Source organism: Pteropus alecto, unplaced genomic scaffold, assembly GCF_000325575.1.
Source record: "Pteropus alecto unplaced genomic scaffold, ASM32557v1 scaffold34, whole genome shotgun sequence".
Lineage (NCBI taxonomy): Eukaryota > Metazoa > Chordata > Mammalia > Chiroptera > Pteropodidae > Pteropus > Pteropus alecto.
Genome location: NW_006435763.1, coordinates 3651164 through 3659411, shown reverse-complemented (window position 1 = coordinate 3659411; position 8248 = coordinate 3651164). Strand labels below are relative to the sequence as shown.

The window sequence follows — 8248 nt, the reverse complement described above, 5'->3', positions numbered from 1 at the left end:
GCCACTTCTAATCCCCCAAGCCACTGAGGCTGTCCCGGTTTCTGCAGCATTTCATTCCGTTTGGGTCTTCTCCAGGAACCTTCCAATCAATCCCTTTTTAACTTGACAGTCTGAGCAGGGTTTCATTACCTGTAGCCAGGATTCCTGACTAAGAGCTCCTCAACGATTCCAGACTGTGCCTCCTCCAACTCAGCCACGAGTGCCCCATTCAGGTACCCACCAACTCTCACCTGGACTAGTGCGAGAGCCTGACGGGACTCTCGCCTTCAGTCCTGCCCCCAGCATCCACAATACAATAACCATAGTGACCACGTCACACTCTCTACCCGCTGGACTCATCAATGGCTCCCCATCAATCTGGACAAAATCTAAATTCCTCCACAGGACACACCCAACTCTATAATCAATCTTCCTCTCCGGCCAAACAACTGTTACTCCCTGCCTCACATCTTATGCTCTGACCATATGAAACTAGTTGGGTTTCTTCGACTTAGAAAAAAACACACACACACACACACGCACACCCATATGCTGAACTAATTGGTAAGTAGAACATTTTCCTTTCTGAAAACTTTGAAAATAGAAAGAAATCAAAGCAGTTTTTCTTTAGGCTTGCTTCCAGGCATCAAAGTCATCACATCTATGTCTATGTTTTATTATGACAATAATCCCAAATATGGCTGCCATAAGATATCTGTGCCAGGGTAAGTAACCAGACACAGCGGCAAGTAACCAGAAGAGAGAATCGCAGATCCTAACAAAAAGTTCTGATCGCCTACCCATCTTTGTGGACTGAGCACAAGTGTCTCCTCCGCTTAGCGAGGCATTCTCACCCAGACGGAGGAGAGTACTCCCTCCTCCCTTCTGTGTATCTCCACTGTCCTCTCCGCATGCCTCTAGCATGGCATGTGAGCTCTTTTCCTTGAAGACAGGGCCACTTCCATTTGCCTCTAGATCCCCAAGCCCAGACAAGTATTAATGTTCACGGAATGATGCATGCACTCTGTGCTAGGTGGAACACTGGAAATACATGTTTCTAACTAAAAAAAAAAAAAAAGCACACTGGGTGTTAGATTAGGAAACTTGGTTTTCTCATCTAACACCCAGTGTGCTTTTGAAAACAACAAAGATGTTTAATATCTCTAATCTATCATATAGTTAACTAGCTGACCATTCAATTTTGCATCTATTTTTTAAATGGGCAATGTCTAGAAATAAGGTATAATTTTTTAACTTACAGAAAATTTCAGAGAGAAGACTGCACAAGCAACCAAAGAAAAATAGATAATTTGGACTTCATCAAAATTAAAAGCTTTTTGCTTCAAAGAATAACATCAAGAAAGTGAAGACAACCCACAGAATGGGAGGAAAATTACAATCAAGTATCAGTTAAGAATGTGTACATATCCAGAAGATATAAAGAACTATTAAACTCAACAATAAAAGGACAATCCAATTTTAAAAGTGGAAAAATAATTTGAATAGGTATTTCTCTAGAAAACATACACATGTGGCCAATAAGCACAAGAAAAGATGTTCAACATCATTAATCAAAACTACAATGAGATACACTTCATACCCATTGGGACGGCTACCATAAAACAAACAAACAAAAAAACGGAAAATAAGTGTCGGCAAGGATGTGAAGAAATTGGAATCCTCTAACATTGCTGATGGTAATGTAAAATGATGCACCCTCTTTAGAAAACAGGTTGGCAGTTTTTCAAAAAGTTAAACAGAGTTATCATAAGACCGAGCAATTCTATTCCTAGGTACATATCCAAGAGAAATGAAAGCAAGCATATGTCCTCCCAAAAACTTGCACCTGAATGTTCACGGCAGCAATACTCCTCACAGCCAAGATGTGGAAACCACGCAAATGTCTATCAATGGATGAATAAACAAAATGTGGTCTATCCATGCAATAGAATACGATTCGGCAATAAAAAGGAATGAAATTCTGGTACATGCTACAACAGAGACGAACCTCAAAAACATGCTAAGTGAAAGAAGCCAGACACAAAAGGCCATATATGTGTGACTCCAATTATATGAGATGTCCAGAGCAGGCAAATCCATAGACACAGAAGGTGGTTGCCAGGGGCTAGAGAGAGAGGAGAGTGGAAAGTGACAGCTAATGGGTATGGGGTTTCTTTTTGGGGTGATGAAAGTGTTCTGGAATTAGATCGTGGAGGATCAGTACACAATTCTGTAAATACACTAAAATCCATTGAATTGTATTTTTTAAATGAATGAATTTTATGGTATATGAATTATATCTCAAAAAAGCCATTATTTTAAAAATGAACATAATCATATAGCGACACCTCTGTGCAGCGGCCTGGCTCAATCACTCTACTTGTGACAGGGTGACCTGTCGTAAAAAAAAACATACTATCTGTTCAAATGAGAAAATCATTTAAATAATTTATTTTCCAACCACTAAATCCCTACAGAGACCAATCATAAAATCAAATCCAAAGTAAAAAAAAAAAAAAAAAAAAAGGAAAGAACAAAAGAACACACAATTTGCAATTCCCTGGCAGGTATGAAATGGAATTAACCAAAGACTGCACAAAGAAAAATGTTTATCAGAACTGCTCACTTCCCTTTGATTACACAGATTTAAACAAGTCAAAATCCTTTTTAACTCATGAGAAAATGTGCCAGCTTCTTTATTAGCACAGAGCAAGGAAAAACAGCATTCTCTCCTAAAACAAAATTAACATCCCACGGAAGGTCTGTTTGTACTTGGCCGTCATGAACCTTTCATCTCAGAGCACTCCTAAATTAAACAAGCCTATGCTGTATTGAACACAGTGAGCCAGACACCCTGGCAGGCTCCGAAATGTCATCGGTGGATGTCGAGAACATCAGAAATAAAGAGGATGGTAAGAATGATGGTGATGGTGGTGACGAAGTAGCTTTATCTTCACTCTGTCCAACATGTCAATTATCTACAATAATGGAAACGTTCTAAAAACCATGAGATCCCTTTCTCTGTCAATGTACTTACAAAGAGAGCACGGGCTAAGCAGTCAGACCTGGATTCAAGTCATTTTTTTGTTTGTTTTTTTTTTAACATACTTAAGCTACATGCCCAAGGACAAATTTCGTAACTGAGGCCTTCTATTCTCTAAAACTGGGTGATTATATCTATCCTCTCAGAGTTGTGAGAACAGAACAAGGGAACACACACAAAGGGTGGAGCCAAGGCTCGGCATGTACCTCTCACCGTGAACCCTCCCTGCTCTCAATTCTTCAAAGCACACATTCACTTTAGAGCTCACAGCATCACGTAAGTAACTGACATCAGTCAGCCTTCTTCTGCCCCAAGAACATCTAAGCAACAGAAAGATCCCATGAAGATTTCACATTAAATAAATTATCTCCCTTCTCACAGAACTGAAGGCAAGAAAGCCATCAATAAAGTCTGTTTTAAATATATTAAATCCAGGCAGGACACAAAGCATTCATTCACCTAACAGGTATTCAAAAGCACTGAACTGAGACACACACCAAGAGAAACGCTACTGCAGAAAATGCATATTTTTCAGTGCAATAATTGGTAACCTTTCCGTAAAGATTGATGCCATCTGATTATAATTCTCAAGTGTCAGTAATCATTTCTTAAGGTAAAAGAAAAAGGAAGTGAGATGGTTTTAAGCACTCCAGAGAAGATGTAGGAGGATATCCTTTCCCACTGACAGCAATTAATGTTTGAGTGACGGCTGCTAGAACATTCAGACTGAAAAACTTTGTTACATTAGAATACGGTGAAATCTATTTAAAACAAAACTTACTGGGTTTAACATACACAAACACAACCCTCACCATGAACTAGGTGTCCCCTCTGAGCAAACTGGCATGAAGGAAAAACTTGTGTGCGAGTCCCAGATTTGTCATTACACCACTACGACACGAGGAAATGATGGGGTTCAGCCATACCCCCACGTTGGACATCTATTTAACGAGAGCATCAAGACTCTGCGGTAACAGGCAGAGTCACACTCCCTCTGCCCAGCTCCAGACACCCTGCTATCGTGCTACAACACTAGGCACAGCTTCCAGGGTCAGCAAGGAAGAAAAATTCTCAAGGGGGATGGGACATTCGGAGGCTGGGGATGTCCCTAGGGTATGTCACTAAGTCCTACACTCCTTATGGGACTTGTGGCCCAAAGCTACTGTTCTCCACGGCTTTTTCCAAAACTCTGCCCTTCAGACTGAGTCAATAAGACCTCTGTGAGAGACCAACTCAGTTACAGACACTACAGAAGCAAGCCCAGAGTGCTGGCTTTGCTAGGGATGTAGCACACAAGCACTTAAAACATCTTCTCCCTGCTACTGCAGTTCCATACTCTCGCCCTGGTCAGAGTTTCGTCTGAATATTCTGCCATCACAAATTCTGTATACGAAGACAAAACTACTCCTCTTTCCAACTTTCCAATCAAATAACCGCTTACACTGCCAGTCTAAACTTTAAGCTTTATGCCTAAAATAGGAAGAAACTATTACAAATGCATGAAATCCAACCCATTAAATATGTAACAATGTCTTAAAATCTGTTTTAATACAGTATAAAAATTTTTCACAAATGCAGCTAAGAGAAAAAATAAATGATAAAGTCTTAATTTTATTTGAGACTTCAGTTTAACTACTACTAGTAATCCTCACTTTCTTTAGGAGTATTTGTAGAATTAGGGTTTTAAAGCAAGGTTTAAAGACATTAACTAATCAGTGAAATGAAAGCTACTAATAAACAAATTCCCATACTGCCACAGAAAAGAGATTCAAGAACCCATAACTTTGGTTATTTCAGAAAACAAATATAAGATTATACCCTTAGCTACAATAAGATATCACAGGAAAAAGTCTAGGAAATCTCATTAATTTAGACCCAACTAATGAAGATTCACTTTCAAGTCTGCCTAGATTTAACTTTGGACTATTTATTAAGGAAGGGGTTGTTAAGCAAATTAAAGTATGAATAAAAATTGCTATGGGATTATTTAATCAATTTAAATTATTTTACATCCAAAAAACCGCTGCTGATATACTAGTTAAAACTAGTTCATGCATTCTTTAGAATCCCATATTCCAGTAGAAACAAAATGTATGAAACAAAAGAGTCTACAACATTGCTTAAATCTATTAGATAGTTTTTCCATCTTCTATGTTTACTTTGGCTGTGAAATACCGGTGTAGGAGTCAGAAAGCTTAACAGGCAGGATATGGGACAAAGATTTACACATTCTTCTCAATGGCTGGCAATCTATTTCTCTACCTATTTCTCAACCACACAATTAAAATACAACTCAATTTCTCTCCTTTATAACTAAACATGTATTTTGGGGCATTCACTTTAACCTTGTCTTCGAAAAACATTAACTAAAAAATACTCCCATGTCTACAGTATGAAACATAATTCGGATTCTTTAAAAAGATGTAGCATCTTATTAAAATGTTTTTACCTAGTTTAGATACTACTTTGCCTTTAACAGCAACAACAAAAAAACAAACAAAAATGCAGATTTAAACATGGTAGTGTTTGTGATTCTGGAAAGAAATAAGATATGGTCCAAACGAAACATCACAAAATGTTACAGTAGCAGGTGTCACTACAGTGACATATGTCTACATTCAGGTGGGTTTAAAAATCAAAGGTGCTAGTTTTGCTCTCCAAGAAATTTAAGTTTCTTAATTAAAATTTAAGGTACTTTTCACTTACATCTTAATTCTAACTTAAAAATAACAATGTACACCAATCACTTATTCCTTCAAAAATGAGTTAGGTGTCTGCCGTGGATGCACCAGGTACCACGGCAGCTGCTAGATGTAAGCTGGTGAACAAACACCTGGTCTCAGCCTCAGCAATACTAACTTGGGGGTGGAAAGCACCCACTGGAAACGCAATCTACCTTATGACAGTATGCATTTTAAATCTAGAAAAAAGATAATTTTTAATTGGCTTTTTATTAAGTCAGAGAACAAACAGTAGGTCAATGACAAAGTTGATGTGCTTTATGTGAAAACTTCCTTAAGTAATCCTTATCTGATCAAAATATAACCTAAAACAAACATAAAATTAGAGTTTACATTCATATTAGAAACTGGCAAAATCTTTTGGACAGAAGACTCAACACCTATTTCACAGGTTTACATGAGAACCCGCTTTCGCATAATTCATGCAGCTCAATAACATGCCACCCAAGTTTGTGAAATCGTTTTCTGTATGCTATTCTGCAATTGGTATCTATGTTTGAAAGATGTTAAGTAGTTAAAATTTTTAAAGCTTCTTTAAGCTCCACTATAAATGAATAAAAAACAGGTGTTCTGTATAGGAAAACTTTCACTATCCAAAACAACTAATTGTAGATAATTTAAAAATATTTATATTTAGAGTGAGACCTAAAAACAAAGAACTCAACATATTTTAACATTTTCATCACTTTTAAAGTCCAAGAGAGTGTCTCACTTACACGAGAATCACAGATATGTTCTTAATAAGGAAATTCTTCACCTAAGAATATCAAATGAAAGGGGTCTTTGAAAAAATAAAAAATCTTGCTATCTCAAAAAGATATTTCTCTTATTTGATGGCAAAGATTAAAAACGGTGTGGGCAGAGGTATGGAAAATAGGACTCTGCCAGGGATGGAGGGTGGGCAGTGATAAACTGGTAGTCGTTACAGAGGGCCATTCAGCTATATGTATTGACATTTAAAATGTGTGTCATCTTTGACCCAGTGGTTATATGGCTGAGTAGATAAACAAATACACAAAGATATAAGTACAGGGTTAATCAACACACCATTATCTATTATCCACTAGAAACAACCTCAATTTTTGTTGTCAAAAGAGTGATTAAAGTATGGTGCCCCTAAACAATGGCATATTATGCGGCCAGTAAAATGATCATGTATGATTATGTATGTCTTCTACAATCATCTATAGAGATATATCAAACATCTTGTTGCATTCAAAAAAAGACCGCCACATATAGTGTAAACCAATTTATTTAAAGATTTATATAGCAATACTTCTATAGCCATAAATTTTTAAAAGTATGTTTACCAAAATATTAATGGCAGTCATTTTTGGGTGGTAGGAGTTGAGTGTTCACTTCTGTTGTTATGTTATTTTATATTGATGGAAGTTTTCTCATTATAAGGAAATACAACACATTTTCATTTAAGAAAAAGAAGTGTTGCTATCTCACCAAAATGGCTTCAAATCCCTTCAACTCCCTATTTAAAAAACAAAGTTTCACTGAAAGTTGTAAGTATATATACAACCACTACACAGTTCATGGTTTTCCACCTGCTAGATCTCCTTCTCAGTATCATGCTCTGAAACAATGAGACAACGGGAATTTAAATGATCTTATTCGAACAGCCCACGTTCCTGACATCCACCTTAAAACATCAGGTTCGATGAAATTAAACACTCCTAAAACAATCTCCCTCTTACATCTTAAGAAAGCAGGCTGTGGAGGGGAATTTTAAAATAAGAGGAGTTGCTTTTTAAAAAAGAAAAATTAAATAAAAAAAACTTACCTCAGTCGAATATTTAATTATTTTCCTGTCTTACATTCTTTCTTAGCACCTTTACTGTGAACCTGGAGTAGGAAAAAAAAAAAAGTAAAAATCACTTTTTATTAAACACCTACTACATGCCAGGCAGGGTGATCAGATAAAGCCTCCTGGAGAACATGAAGTTCGAGGTAGTCAGAGAAAACAAAACAGAAGTTACTAAAATGGGATGGTTGGGACGGAATGTGAGAGTTGCAAGTGTAGTTAATATACCTTTTCCTAAATCCCTCAAGGACCTATGTAAATGACTGTAGTCAAGGAAAAGGTTTACAGCACTTGAAGCAGGTTAAGAACTAGGCTGCAGGACGCAGAACATCTGCCTGTGAATCCCATCCCTACCACGTCCTAGCTTGTGTGATGATGAGCAAGTCCCCAAACCTCTATGTGCCTCGTTTTCCCCACGTGCATAACAATAGAACTCAACTCAGGATCGCTGAGGATTATATAATCCACATCAGGACTTTATAACAGTTCCTGCAACATAATAAATGTTCAATAAATGTTAATCATTGCTTTTATTATGTTTTTATATAATGAATCTGTTTATCTCTTACCACTTATACCACTATTTTATTATCATTCGGAAATGGTATAATCCTTGTCTTCAAGGGGCTTACAGTGTACTGGGAGACATAAAACAAGTTATCCAGACGCATT

The 8248-nt window shown here is 37.1% G+C and overlaps 1 protein-coding gene across 6 annotated transcripts in view; it reads right to left on the bottom strand.

Annotated features, from left to right (window-relative positions):
* MKL2 (MKL1/myocardin like 2) overlaps positions 1 to 7617 on the bottom strand; it is a 180394-nt gene extending 172777 nt beyond the window's left edge. For 5 of the 6 annotated variants that reach the window (XM_025046089.1, XM_015588607.2, XM_025046090.1 and 2 more), the window contains exon 1: positions 7556 to 7617. The gene's annotated coding sequence lies outside the window, so the exon portion shown is untranslated. The remainder of the gene's footprint in view (positions 1 to 7555) is intronic. The other variant, XM_025046092.1, reaches the window with a different exon arrangement.
* Between the last annotated feature and the right edge of the window lie 631 nt (positions 7618 to 8248).